Consider the following 14,913-nt stretch of genomic DNA (forward strand, 5'->3'; position numbering starts at 1 on the left):
ATGGAATATCTCTCTCTGTGTAACTCTACCTTTCAGATATAAATAAATAAATCTTTCTGTAAAGTGATATGCAGAACCAGTGAGCAGTGTGGCTGTCAGAGAGCACTGTACTGTCTTTCCCAGATCTAGCCCAGGGGAGCATACAGTGTGCTGGCTTGGGGTTGGGGCGGCTTGATGGAGGTGTGGCCTTGGGCAGGTCTCTTAATCTCTTCAAGCCTCAGTTTTCTCATCTGCAAAACGAGGATTTAATGATACGCCCAGCAGGGGCGCACCCCAGCAGGGGCGCACGCGAGTGTATGGGGCAGTCCTCACACCTCGCACGGTGCTTGGTGCAGGGTGCTCTGCCTAGCCAGTACTCCTCCTGCAGCTCCCCGCGCCACGTCTCCAGGGGCTTGCAGCACCCGCACCCGGATCCTCCCGGCTTCCTACTTTGGCCTCATTTGGACGGAAAGGCACTGCCTGCCTCACAGCCCTGAAAGGGACAGCAGGAGCGAGGGTTGTCAGGGGAGGCCAGAGCCGAGGGTGCTGAGGAGCGCCTGCGCAGCAGCCCGAGTGTGTGGATGCCGAGGGGGGCCAGAGGGCAGCCGCCACCCCTGCCCCCAGCTGCCGGGATGGAGATGGCGCAGGCTGCCAGGCCGGCCGCAGCAGTGCTGGGAGCTGCTTATCAGGTTAGAGTGGAGCCGCTGTCTCTGGCTGTCTCTGCACATTACCCGACCCATCCGTCCTGCTCTCCTGCGCGCCCTGCCTGCCCCCAGCTCTGCCTGCGCTAACTAGTTAATTGGATCTTGGCTAACCTGGTTATGGTCCAAAGTCCGCCAGCTCCTCTGCCTCCAGAAGCGGGATGGGGGGTGGGGGGAGGCAGGGCAGCCAGGCATGTGTGTGCAGGAGCGTGTGTGTGTGTGTGTGTGTGTGTGTGTAGGAGCCTGTCTTTGAGCTCTGCTTTCAGGCCTCCCCAGAACCCCGAACCCATGGAGACTGCCTGGAGAGGCCAGAGCTCTCTGGCCCACAGTGGGAGCTGGAGGGCGCTGAGTCATGTGAGCCTATGTCAAAGTCCACTCCTCCATGAAGGCAGTCAGCCAGCTTGGGCTGGGGTGCTGAGGTTCAGCTTCGGATTAAGAATTGCACCACTTGGGGCGGGCTCTGCTTGGGGCACCCACATTGCATATCAGAGTGCCTGGTTTCCAGCTTGCTGCCAATGCATCCTGGGAGGCGTCGGAGGATGGCCCAAGTGCTTGAGCCCCTGGCACATGCGTGGGAGACCCTGATTCAGTTCTGGGCTCCAGGCTTCAGCCTGGCCCAGACCTGGCTGATGCAGGCATTTGGGGAGAGACCCAGTGGCTGGAAGATTGTCGCTTTCTATCTGTCGCTCTGCCTTTCCAATAGTTTTACTTTTAAATCTTAAGACAGTTACACACACGTACCACCCCAAAGCTTGTGAGGCGCAAGAGAAACAACACTCACTTCCGTGCCCGGAGCTTAGTAGGTGCTGTGACTGCGCCCACCATCGCCCTCAGTCTCCGTGAGTTCCTGCCACTTCCAGGGGATGGGAGGGCTCTCGGGTGAGGGGCAGAGAGGCGTTCATTCACGGTTCCTGGTTCCTCGCAGGTGTTTCCTCTGAGGCACGGCTCCAATCTCCACAATTGTTCCTTATGCAAATATTATGCTAATGAGCACGTCAGCGCACCACTCTGCCTGGCTCCGGGAAGGTGAAGGGCGGGCTGGTTCCCCTGTTTCTCGACCAAGCCTGTCCCTTTCTTCCCTCAAGAGGAGCAAATCCTGATCCTCCTCCAACACCAGTCCTCAGCGCAGAGAGAGACCCGACGGTGTAGAGAGGAACAATGAAAGGCCCAGCCTTGGTGGGAGATGGACAGCTTCGTCATTGTCACAGCCATAATCATCACCCTCAAAAAAGCCTTTGCAAACGTCAGATTCTTCCCCACCCTGCGCGGACTCCTCTGCAATTACAGAGGCGCTCCCCCCGAAACCCCCTATTCCCCACCCCCACCCCCCCACACACACCCCCGCCTTGGGGAGATGGAGCCAGGCTGGGGCCAGGGGAGGGAGGGGTGAGTAGGGACAGGAGAACTCACAGGCTCCAGATGCCAAGGAGCTTCTTCTTAGGGTTCTCCTTGAGGGCAGCAGCCCTGCTCACCCCTCCCCCAGCATCAAAGCTGCGGCGAATGCTGCCCTCACCATGGAGTCAGGAAGCTGTGATCACGGCCATTCTTGCCCCGTTGTTCTTTTATTGCCGGCCTTGTTTGCTCAGCTATAAGATGGGTACCATAGTTTCGCCTGTCCAGGTTACTATAAAAACACAATCGTGCAGGTTCAATGAAAGGCGATTCTAACAGGGGATTGAACTGGTAGCCAGGGGAAGGAAGGCAATGCCTCCCCCAGGTCCTAGGCCCACATCAGCAGGGAGGTGAGGGAATGCCTGGCCCACCTTGCACCTGATCAATTCTGTGGACCAATGCAAAGAATAAAATCAAAGGACGCGTGCAGTCCCAACGAAGTGGGTTTGAGATGGGGGTCTCCGCTGAGCATGTCACCTGCCCTCTGGGCTGACATTGAAGCTCTCCTCTGGAGACTGTAAACACACATGGGGGCTGGGGGTCACAGACAGCGGCAGGTGCTGTGGGCACGGGCGCAGCAGCAGGCCGGGGATGTGCTGACGCTGCCTGTCCGGGTCTGGGCTGAAACATGCAGGCCTGTAGACAGCTCCCCTGGAGAACCCTCCTGCCCCTTCTTGTCCCCAAGAGACAGCACTGCACCCACCCCCCCCCGAGGCAGGCCAGCCCCTGGGGACATTGTAGGTGCTCAACTACAGGATGGGCCTGGGGAGGGAACCCAGAGGATGCTACCAGATCAACCCAGACTGCAGGGAGCAGGCAGCCAGCAGTCGCCAGACAAGGGGGGTCACTCAGTTATGGTGGGGGGTGGGGTGGGGATCATGAAGAGAGAGACACTTCTTGCACCCTTTCTTTCCTCCCGCTGGCCTTCTCCAGATCCAGAGGGCTGGGGCGCCTCCTGGTACTTGCCAGGGTCTCTGCATCCCATCCCCAATTAGGGCCTGGCCCCTCCCCTTCTCGCCTCCCTCCTGGAACCCCCACAGCCCTTTATCTACACCTCCATTATGTCCTGATGCCTATCGGCATGGAGCCCAAATTAGAGCTCTTTCTGCCCAAGCCTTATCTCCTCCATGGGGTTCTCAGCTCCTCAGGGCAGGCTTCTCCTGCCGCTGCTGGATCCCTGGGGCTGGGGCAGAAGCCCGGGTCCAGTGAGGGAGGCTTAGGACGCACTTAAAATGGGGGGTAGTAGTGGAGAGGAGGCTGCGAGTGAGAGAGGGGGTGAGAAAAAAAGGAAGGAAAGAAGAGGGAGGCAGCCAGCTCAGAGAAGGGAGAGAGAGGGTGATCGGGAACGCAGCATGTCCCAGCCTCAAAGATGAGGTGGCCACGCCAAAGCCTGGTCCTCCCACCCCATGTCAGCTCCCCCCACCCTCCTCTCCCCTCCCGGGAGCCATCCACGGGGTAGGGGCCAGGCAGGAGCCAAGCCAAGCCAGGGAGCACGGCCAGGAAGGAGTCGGCAAAGCAGATGCCGCCCCTCTCCTGCTGCCTTGATTAGAGAAATTGAGATGTTAATAATATTCTGAGATGCAAGGTGCTAATTAAAGTTAATTACTGTTTCCTTGTGAAGTAACCTCTCCTCGTGTTTACCAGGAACAAGGCTGCCAGCCGCTCCCCTGGCTCGTGCCAATCACGATGCCCGCTGCTTGGTGTACCCCACACCCTCACAGGTGCCCTCGGCTGCCCCAGCCGAGCCAAGCCGAGCCCAAGCAGGCACTAGGATGTGAAGTTCCCAGGCCCTGCCTATTGGCAGAGAACCAGGCCATCCCTGCCAAGCAGCACGGGCACACAGGAGCATGAATGACCGCGGGGGCCTGGGAACACCCCTGTCCTCAGTCTCCTCCCCTCCTGCAGGCTTGCCCTGTCCTTTCCTGCTCCTTGACCTGGAGCTAGTTACATGACCTCTTTTTTTCTTTTCTTTTCTTTCTTTTTTTTTTTTTTTTTTTTTTTTTGACAGGCAGAGTGGACAGTGAGAGAGAGAGACAGAGAGAAAGGTCTTTCTTTTTCCATTGGTTCACCCCCCAATGGCCACTGCAGCTGGCACGCTGCAGCCGGCGCACCGCGCTGATCTGAAGCCAAGAGCCAGGTGCCTCTCCTGGTCTCCCATGCGGGTGCAGGGCCCAAGGACCTGGGCCATCCTCTACTGCACTCCGGGGCCACAGCAGAGAACTGGCCTGGAAGAGAAGCAACCTGGACAGAATCCGGCGCCCCGACCGGGACTAGAACCCGGGGTGCCAGCGCCTCAGGTGGAGGATTAGCCTATTGAGCCGTGGTGCTGGCCAACATGACCCCTTAAAATCTCAGTTTTCTCATCTGTCAATGGGGCTGGTAATTCCTACCCTGTATTGTTGTGAGCATCAAATGAGACTGCCTGTAAAATGCTTACTGCAACCACAAAGCTGCAACTTAACAAGCTCTCAATTAAAGTTAACTGTGATTATTGTCCTCTGTTAATAATCACTGCCCTCCCCAGTCCCTCTCCCGTGCCTTCGCCCTGCAGGACCAGGGTGGATCCACTGAGCACTTCCATGCCCTTGACACACACGGGACGAACTCAGGCACGCTGCTCACATTGGTGCACACAGGCACCCTGGGGAGGGCCTCTCCCTCCCTGGCACCCTGACACATCCACTCCTGGCGGCCTCACCCAGAGAAGTAGGGAGGAAGCTGACAACACTCTCCCAGGGACAGACTTCTGCACAGTGAGAGAGAGAGAGAGAGAGAGAGAGAGAGAGAGAGTGCATGCACTGTGTGAGTCTCCACTCTTGTGTTCTAGGCCTCACAGGGCTTTGGGGGAGAGACCATCCCCTTGGGAGCCAAGTCAGGCTGCCATGACAACCAAGCAGGTGCACACCTCCAATTTCCCCTCCTCCCTATCCCTGCACACATGGCCACTCTGGCCAATTCTGGGGGAGACACCACCACTCTGATGGGAATCTCCCCATCCCTTGCCTGCCTTCTCAGGAAGCCCCTGGGCTGGGGAGATGGCCAAGGGACAAGGCAGAGCCCACATGAAGAAATTACTCCCTCAAATTCATTTTGCCCTGGGGGCTTACTGCTAATGAGTGAATATCAGGGTTACTTTGACTGGGGCGGATGGATGCTTCCAAAAGGGCCTCCTTGGGTACAGCGTGGGCAATCGAAGGGTCAGGGACCCCTGCTGCCTTCCCACACCTTCCCCAGCTAGAGGACGATTCTTGTTTCGTTTGTTCTCTAAGGCAGCACTGGCCACCCCAGCCTGGGGCACTTCCTGTGGATGGGCACTTGGGCCAGGCATCCCGCCCAGATTTGGGGTGATAGTGGGTTGGACGAACACTGATGACAGCAACAGTCCCTAGGAAACACCTATGGCTTGGATGCTGCTGGTGCAGCCTGGTCCCCATGCTCTGACCCAAGACCCGGTCCTTAGCTCCCTTTCCCAAGTGGATGCCTCTACCCCCTCATGCCTCCTGGATCTAGCTTCACTGCATCTGTCGCAGGTCCCTCCGTGTCCCTAGCTCTTCCCGGGTATCTCCCCCTACCTTCCAACACTGCCCCCCACCTTGGCCCCACTACAGTCCTTCCCGCCCACATCCTAAAGTAACCGAGGCTCCTCTCCCTCTTCTTCCCTTTCTTTGCTCTGCACAGAATTCCCAAGCAGATTCCCCTCCTTGGCTCGTTCAGCAGACTTTATTAGTGGTATAAGGTACACAAGATTCGTGCCTCCTGCAGGCTTTGATTCTGGTGGGAAGAGACAGAAATTGAACAAGTAAATAAAAAAAATAAAACGACAGATTGAGATAAGGTCAAGAAGAAAGACAGAAGGGCGCCTGGGTCACAGACGAAATGGGAAGCCTTCTACTCCCCTACTCGGATGTGGACGCAGCCCACAGGGGCCTCCAGGAGGCAGTGCTCTGCGGAGGCGGGCCTGGGCCTCGGCGGGAAGCACTGGGTCAGCAGGCGCGCGGCCCCAGCTGCAGTTGTCCTGGTCCCACCTGCTCAGAGGGTCACCTTCCTCCAAAGGCAGTGGACACAGGGCATCCAGCCAGGGAGACTACGACCCCCTGCCTCCCACCTCCCACCTCCACCTCTGTTCCTGGGATCTCCTGGTACTGCTGATGGGACCAGCGGTAAGGGCACCAACCCTTGTGGAACCTAAACGGAGCCTAAAAGCCTTGAAACCACCGCAGTTGTGACAAATAAAAGCCAGGGCCTGTGTCTGGCCCGGTGGTTAAGATGCTGGGCCGGACACGCACGTTCCACGTCAGCCGGCTTGGATTCCATTCCTGGCTCCGCTCCCAACAAGGACTGGCAGCAGTGATGGCCAGTGTAGGCTGCTGCGGGCGTCGGAGGAGTGAACCAGAGGATGGGGACGCTATCTTGCTCTATCCGCCTCTCAGATAACAGAACCAAAAATCAGATGTGTATGCGTCGCTGGGAGGGTTCTGGAGGGATCCTCGCCAGGAAGCGGCTCATGGGGTTAGCTTTTTTGGGCGTGGTGCTTTGAGGGTTGAGCGCACAGAGGGCACTGGGCACGTGGAACAGCGCCAAGCCACGTGGAGACAGGCGCACTCACAAACACAGCTCAGGGACTTTGCCCTTCCCAGCGCTGCAGCCCCATGAAATATTTAGGTTTCTGGACGCTGCTCACCCCGAACTGTCCCCCTCAGCAAGTATACTTCCCCTACATCATTTATGGCTGTCCCCTTTCCTCCCCACTGAGGCCTGCAGAGAAGGGAAAAACAGACTGTAGGCTGGAGGACTCTGGGCAGGGGGCAGGATGAGCCCACCCTCCCCCCAGCACGGGAGCCTGGGGAGCAGGGCAAGGGGATGAAGGGAGGAACAGGGATGGGGAAGCAGCCGAGGAGGAGGGGTTTGGAGATGTCCTGGCTCCCGGAGAGAGTAAAGGGGCCCAGGGTGATGATAAAAGCTGCCATTTGTTGGGCCTTTAAAATTTACTGTGCTGGGGCTGCCTCTTGGGGTGCCCACATTCCATTGTGGAATGCTGATTGAGTCCTGGCATCTCCGCTTCTGATCCGGCTTCCTGCTAAGCCTTCTTGGAGGCAGTGGGTGACAGCTGAGGCTTTTGGGCCTCTGCCCCCCCGCCCCGGGTGTGGGAGACCCAGATGGAGTTCTGGGCTCCTTTGGCTCGGCCCAGCCCAAATCCCAAAGGCTGTTTCAGGCATTTGAGGAGTAAACCAGCAAACAGGAAGTTTCTCTCTCTCTTCTCCCCCCAGATGCCACCCCCCATTTCCCCCTCCTTCTCTTTCAAGTATATGAAAAAAATAAACATTAAAAAATGTCCTTAACAATTGTGTGCTAAGCTATTTAGATACACTTTCATCTCCCTGGCAAAGGTGGGATTATACCCAATACATAGCTAAAGAAACTGATGCAAAGCACCCCAAGAGGCAAAAAGGCATGGGGACTGTGATGAAGGGGTACATGGACGTGTGTCTGTCTGTCCCATCCCTCCAATCCACAAGGACGAGGCTCCTCTCGGTTCAGGCCCTTTCCCCTGCCTCTCCTCCGCTCCCCAGTGGGCCAGCCCCACCAGCACTCCTAGATACTTAGCTGTGCATTAGGCTGCGTATTAGACACACATTGGTGGCCCGAAGTTGGGAGATCCTGAGAGGATCGAGAGTGCAGGAGAGAATGGGAATGAGAGCTACACACACACACAGAGGCTCATATGGGGGCCAGGGTAGAGAGCAGGTGTGAAAGAGGGGCAGTAGTGACAGCTGGGGCAGTGTTAGAGTGACCCACAGCCTGAACACTCACAGCCCTCCTCCTCCACTGTGTAGAATCAGTGCAAGGTGGTAGAAGGAACTCCCATGCCCACCCCCACCCCGCTGGGTCTCCACCCACCCTTCCCCCTCTACCCCTGCCTCTCTCTCCCCTCCCCCATGTCTTCTCAGGAACAATCCTAATTAGACTAAGTGACTAAGAGGTGGTTTCAGCCTGAACAGCCAATTAGGCCAGGAAGAAGAGAGAGTATCTCCCCCAAGCCTCCTCGCCAGGCCTACCCCCCTCATCAGCCTGTCACCCAGACCAAGACTTCTTATCCCAAGGACTCCCAGCTGTCACTCAACTTCCCCCGTCCTCTCCTCCCTCACTGCAGACGGTGTCCCAGTGCCCCCAGCCCACTGCTGACTCCCCACCCTGAACCCCCATCCTCAAGGCCCCGTTCCGGCCTCATCTTCATGGCAGGGGCCTCCTTGGGAGGCCATCTTTCCAAGTCTCTTTATTGCCAAGGTCTCCAGCCCCCCTTCTTCCTCTGGCACTTATTTCTAACATCCATGGACCAGGCCTACTGGTTGCCATGGAGACGCAGTGTGCAGCTGGATGGAGCCTGTGAGAGGAGCTGTGTGCTGCGCTCTGCAGCAGGGGCGGGTGGCTGTGCGTGGAATGTATCCATGTGCGGGGACGCATCCTTCCAGCGGGGGTGGGATGGGGATCGGGGCTGCCTCCCTGAAGCGAGACCCAGCCAAGGGGGAGCCCCTAAATCCTGTGGCCATCTTCCTTTGGGGGTACACCCTCCTCCTCGGCCTCTGCGGGTCAGACTGAAATTCTGTTCAATCCAGGCTCTGGGTCAGCAGAATCTGGGGCAGGGGGGCTTCTGCCTGCGCCTCCTGCCCAGGGAGGAGACTGGAAGCCCCCGGGGAAGGAACAGGAGTGGGCAGAGACCAGAAAGGTCCAGGAACTGGGGGGTGGGGTGGGGCCGGGGAACAGCTGGAATGCAGATCAAGCTGGGCAGATGCGCTGACTGACAAGAGGCCAACAAGTCCCCAGACCAGTCCCGGGGGTGGGGGCTGTGAGGCAGGCTGCCCCGCCTGCCATCCCCTTCTGCAGATGCAGACTGTTACAAGTGTGAGGCACAGCGGCCCTCAGGAAGCTTAGCCTCCCCTCTCCTCCCCTCCTCTCCCGGACTCAGGGAAGTCTCGGTCTCCCACCTCATGGCCTTTGCAGCTGCAACTGGTGTGGCTGGAATGCTCTCCCCAGCTCGGCACCTTCAGCTTTCCCGGCCAGGCTGAGCCCAGCAGCCCCTTCCCCTGCCCATCCCCCCCCCCCCCAGCCTCCTCCTTGTCCCATTGTTAATTTCCTGCACACACTTCAACACAATCTACAATTATCTCATTTGTTTGTTTATTGTCTGTCTGCTCCACTGGAATGCGAGTTCCAGGCAAGAGTAGAGACCGTGCCTCTTACTCAGGGCTGCCTGGCACAGGGCCTGCCTCACGGTAGAAGTTAAATGTGTGTTCAACAAAAGACTGGGCAAATTATTTCACTGAAGTGCCACAACCATCCTTGTTATCATCCCCATTTTCCATATGGTAACACTGAGGCCTAGTCACCTCCCCAAGGTAGGCCCACAGGAAGCGGTATGGCCCGATATTTTTAACACAGGTCTGTTTGACTCCAGGTGTGCTGAAGGGGTTGCACCCGGTTCCTCGCCCTGCCTGTCTGCCTGTGTCTCCACTCCTAACACAGGCACCCCCGCAGAAACGTGGGGCAGGGGACAGAGCTGGTAAGGGGTGACTTAGGGGCACCTTCAGTAGCAATCCCTCCAACTCCGCCCAGCTCTGCAGGTTGACCAGTAGGTCCTTCTAGTTCCGCCCCTTCCTCTCCCCTTCTTGTCCCCGAGCCACCTCCCCTGTTTCTCCTCTGCTTGCAGACCCTCTCTTCCCCCACCCCCCAGCACCCACGACTCCCTCTGCCAGCACAGCTAACCCCGTCCTTGGGGAGCTGCCCCCCACCGCACCTTGAGACTCAGCGCTGGCGCCACCCCTTCCGGGAAGGCTTCCGGGCTCTGGAGGACTTGGCCTTTGCAGCAACTTCCTGCTAGAGACAGGGCTGAACACAGATGTGCTCATTGTTTACCTGTCTGCCTTTCCCATAGAGACCGTGCGCGTCATTCCTGGGACGTCCTAGTGAGTGCCCTGTGCTGGCTGGGCATGAGGGAGCGGCTCAGGAAATGTTTGCGCCATGAGTAAAGCAACGGGGGCTGGACTCTGGTACCCAACGGGCCGCTCCCATCTCCCCCCACCCCGACTCCGCGGCTGGATACCTCTTCCTGGGCCAGGCCCTACCGGAGGCGCTCCTCAACCCCACTGTCCAGTCAAGTCAGGGGTGGGACAACAGGAGACCCTCCCACTGAGTGAGCACCTCCCCCGTGGAGCAGGCGAGGCCTCAAGGTTGGGGCGGTCACCAGCACCAGTGCCAGGGGAGGGGTTTTGATTCCGCAGCGGGAGAAGGGGGTCGTGGGGGCGCGGGGTTGCAGACAGAGCCTGGGAGCTGACCTAGCCTTTGAGGGTTGCAAGGAAGTGAGTGGGGAGTCCTTGCCCTTCCCCTCCCCTCCTTCGTCATCCCAGCAACAACCGCGTGGTGCTTTCTTCTTTGCCCTTCTCACGCCCCGGTGCAGACCCAACCAGCATACCCCCAAAAGAGCCGGGGACCTGAGGGGGTGGGCTCCAGGCCCCGCGATGCCCCATGGCCGGAATGGACGAAGGGGTGCCAGCGACCCCCGCCATCCCTGCAGCCGATCCGGGTTTACATGGAGGCTCATCCGGGATTAGTCCCTGCGCTTGGCTAATCCCAGCGGCTGGGCCGACCCTGGGGCCCAGCAAAGAGGCCACGCTGAGCGGGCGGAAGCGCGAGTGTCCGCGCGGGGTAGGGGGGCACCCGGAGGCAGGGCCGGGAACCGGCTGATCCGGTCTCTGTTCTCCGACTGGTGCGGAGCCGGTGTTTACCCCGGAGCCAGACCGAGGAAGCCAGCGTTGCGTGAGCCCGGAAAGGGGGCTGGGGCGCGGGCGCCCTTGAAGACTCGGCCTGAGACCCTGCCCAGCTCTCCTGCATCTCAACTCACTGGCTGTCCTGGTTTCTGGGTGTGGGAGAACGAGACAGACAGATGCCTCCCGCCCCATTCCCCATTCTGCAATTCAGAGTAGTTGCCAAAGGCACGGGGAGCGAGAACCCTGTACCTCCCCACCCCGGGAAGCCCAGCAGGGGCCAGCGCCCGCCAGCCCGTCCTCAGGCTGGAGCGCTGCGGGAAGAAAGCGGCGCAGCCCGCTCTCTGCTGCCCTGGCCTGCACCTGAGCCGAGGGGCAGGGTGTGAGAGCACGTGGGGACCGTCTGCCCGTGGGGGCCGCCGTGGGGCGGGGCGGGCCAGCACGTGGGGGCGGCGAGGGGCGGGCTGGGCCAGCGGGCCGCCGTGGGGCGGGGCGGGCTGGGCCAGCACGTGGGGGCCGCCGTGGAGCAGCCGGCCGCTGCGGTGTGAGGTCTGGGCCCTCTCCCCTTCGCGCCCCCCCCCCCCCCAGCCATCTCCAGTCTTGGCTCCCACTCTAACCGGGACGCAGACCGGAGAGCCTGCAAGAAGCGGAATGGGGTCCGGTTTTCACACTTTTATTGTAAAGCTCGGGGGATAATTACACGGGTCTTTCATTGACAGCTCAGCAAACAAACCGGAAACGAACCGAACCGGAGGGGGAGGGGCGGTGCCTGCGCATGCTCGCGGCGGGGGGGAGGGGAGGGCGGTCGGAGAAAGAGAAAGACGGAAAGAGACAGAAATCATTACAAATCAACGGGATTGTGCTCGCAGCGCCGGGGACGGGGTGGAGTGGGGGTGGGGCGGGGGCCCTTCCCGGGAGGAGCGAGGCGTTGGGAAGTGGCACGAACCGAGAAACACAACCCCACGAGGGCACCCGACGCGCCCCCAACCCCCCTCCCCGACCCCCAACGAGAGAGACACGGCCCCCCTCCCCACTCCAACACCCCTAGGAGACGCAGTCTCCCTTCCCCACGGGCACACACACCCGCCCCGGAAACCCACGGGCGAGACACAGTCCCCCCCTCCCAGAGAAGTCCCGCACGGAGACGCCGCCTAAGAGACTTTCTCACGGCCACACCAGCGCTCCCCATACCCGGAGACCATCCCTCCCGCCCCCCCAGGGCAGAAATGGCTCCAGAGGCCCGGCCCTGGGGGTGGGGGGGCGGGTGAGAGAGAGAGGGGACCCCAGAGCCCCTAGGAGAAAAAGACAACTCAGAAATGCCCAGCCTCACCCCCAAGTGCTGCGGGGCAGGGGCACCCCCACAGGAGGGACAGGGGGAGGGCCAGAACACCCCTTCCCAGGAAGGGGCAGGGCCCCCGGGGGCCAACTTGCCTTAAGTGCTCCCAAGGACCATGGGAGGAAACAGGCTCCCCAGAGAGCCTGAGTAGGGAGGGGAGAGCTCCCGTGGTCCCCAGCGGGAGTACAAGTTCCCCAGAGGCTCCTACAATGGGAGCCCCAGAGGTGAGGGATACCCAGAGACCTCCCCGACACATGCTTTAGGGACCCTAGAAGAGAAATGTCCCCAGATGCCCTCCCCCTACCAGGAGACGTGCCCTGAAGTAGGGGGCTGGGGACCCACAGGTCCCCTCGAGGAAGACACTGACTAGGTCAGGCTGGGCTTGAGGGGGTCTCCTCTGGCCAAATGTCGCCTATCGGTACATAAAACTGCACGCGACTCAGGCAACGGGGAGGGCTTCGCAGACCCAGGAGCCAGCAGGGGACCCAGGACCCAGGGCTGTCACCCCTCCCCTGCCCACCTTTGGTTTCACCTCTTGAGTGCCCAGGTGGTGAGAGACTGAGCACCCAACCCCAACCAGGAGGCCGGAGGGGCCCTGCCTCTGCCGGTGGGAAGAAGGGCTTGCTCCGGAGCCCTCCCCAAGGAGGCTGGGCCACTCCCTGCCTTCTGGCTTCTCCATTGTGCAAAATGCTCCTCTGGCCTCCCTCTCGGTGCTGGGGGTGTCCGTGGCCAGGGTGCAGGACCCAGGCCATCGGGGGCTTCTGGCAGAAGTCCACGGACACCAGGGTCTAGACAACCCTCTCCACCAAGCACGTGGGCCTCCTACACCCTTCTTGCCCCAGTGAGGACTGCCAGGACGCACGACAGCCCTGGAGGCCGCTGCCCCACCAGCTGGGCACCTCAGGCTACCACTCTACCACTATTGCACCTGCCCCGTTTGTGCAGGGGGAAGGGGCTGTCTCCCAAACAAGCCCCCAGCCCACTTCCTGGGCCTCCCCCAGGGAAAGGAGCCTTTGGCCAACCCCAAGACCTGGCTGCTGCCACCCCAGCACACCGCACCTCCTGCCCTCCACGGAAGGGCTGTGTCTGCAGGGGCTGCCAGACCAACAACACTCTCCTTCCTAGCGAAACTGCTACCCCAAGTCAACTTAGGGGTAAGGGGCAAAGAACAGGGTTATTCTTCAGCCCCCTGGCTTTTCTGGGGTGGGGTTGGTGTCTCTGGGGTTACAGGAGTCAAGTCCCCAGCAGCACAGCTCCCAAAGGCACTGGACGACCCAGCAGCCTGTACCCACCCCTCCCACACTTGGGCTACCCCACCCCCACCCCAAGCTTAGCCGAAGTCAAGCGAGGACCATACCCTGAGTCTCCAGCCTCCCAGCCCGGGCCCCTGGGGACTGGAGAGGTATGGGCCAAGGCAGTGGGGGTCTCTGGAAGGAAGAAGGGCTGAGGCTTTGAGACGGGGGCTCTGTAGGACGCCCCTCACACCCTGGCCCCCTGAGGTGAAGCAAAGGCCGCACCTCATCATGGCTGACTGGGCTTCTCTGCCCCCCAATCTCTCCACCCCCTCCCCCACGGGATCCCTGACCCTGGCAAAGGGAAGCCCAGCTGGAAGAAGGGGGCCTGGAGTGTGGGGCGCCCTGAGGCAGCCCTTCCCACCCACTGAGGTCAAGGCAATGGTGGTTTTACAGGCTGACGGGTCAGTCATGGCAGGGGCTGGGGGCTGGGGCAGGGAGGGGGAGGGTGCAGGCCCCCATACTGGGGACAGCAGCCGGACACCCCCTGAGCAAACCTTCCTGCTCCCAACTCACCCAACCAGGCCCGAGGCACAGTCATCCCACCCCTGTCCAGCTGCCCCCCACAGCCTCAGGGCCCCTCTGACGCTCATCGGGATGTGGGAGGCCAGCCTGAGCAGGGATCCCCCCCCAGGGCACAGCGCAACAGTTCCAAAAAAATATAGATTTGTATTTCTTTAAAAAAAATTAAATAAAAGCCCAGCTCTGCTGATAGGCGAATGTTACCCCTGTCCCCGCCCCCACCCACCCGTTGTTTCCCCGGCCTGCGCCCCCCCATCCCACCACGGCCCCAGGGGTATTTACAACATGGAACAATCGAGGCCTGGGGTGGGGGGCACTGCAGCAGGGAGGAAGGGGCACAGGGCAGGTCCCCCCCAGAGGGGTCCCCCAAGACAACACAACATCAACGAGAAAAGTTGCAAATCAGGCAGAAATGGGGACATCATTCCAAGGTCCTTATATACAGACACTGCATGACCAGCAGGGGAAGGGGGCCCAGGGGGCCCAGCCAGGGCGCCGGTGGGCAGGCGGGCCAGCCCAGGGACAGCACTGGGCACCAAGGCCCGTGCCTCACCCCTCCCCAGCCCCCACCCCACCTTTGGTAACAAAAGCCCTTCAGGGAGCCCCTGGCAGTCCAGAGTGTTTCTCTGGGAGTCCTCAGGGAGAGGGGCTCCCCAGCTCAGCCCTGCCTCAGGGCTAAACCACAGGGCCTGCTGTCCCCGCCCTGGTCGGCCATGCGGGAAGTGAGTTACAAGTGTGCCGCCCGCCCTTGACTTGCCATCTGCCCAAAGTGAGGGGGTGCTCCCAGGACGAGGGGAGGGAGCCGTCACTGCAGAGGAGCCCTGCTGGGCATGAGCTGGGGGAGCCCCACAGGAGAGAAGAAGGGGCTCCGGGGAGTTGGGGGGTGGGAGTAGGGGAGAGGACCTGGACCCTGTGTAGGGGAAGGGCCAACA

At 60.5% G+C, this 14,913-nt stretch overlaps 1 long non-coding RNA gene across 1 annotated transcript; it reads left to right on the plus strand.

The window, feature by feature from the left end:
* The first annotated feature begins 504 nt into the window (after positions 1 to 504).
* On the plus strand, positions 505 to 1,924 carry LOC108176569 (uncharacterized). The gene is made up of 3 exons (XR_001793221.3): positions 505 to 668; positions 1,404 to 1,519; positions 1,606 to 1,924. It is a non-coding gene; the product is annotated as an uncharacterized lncRNA (long non-coding RNA).
* Positions 1,925 to 14,913: the final 12,989 nt, after the last annotated feature.

This window comes from Oryctolagus cuniculus, chromosome 6 (assembly GCF_964237555.1).
Source record: "Oryctolagus cuniculus chromosome 6, mOryCun1.1, whole genome shotgun sequence".
Classification (NCBI taxonomy): domain Eukaryota; kingdom Metazoa; phylum Chordata; class Mammalia; order Lagomorpha; family Leporidae; genus Oryctolagus; species Oryctolagus cuniculus.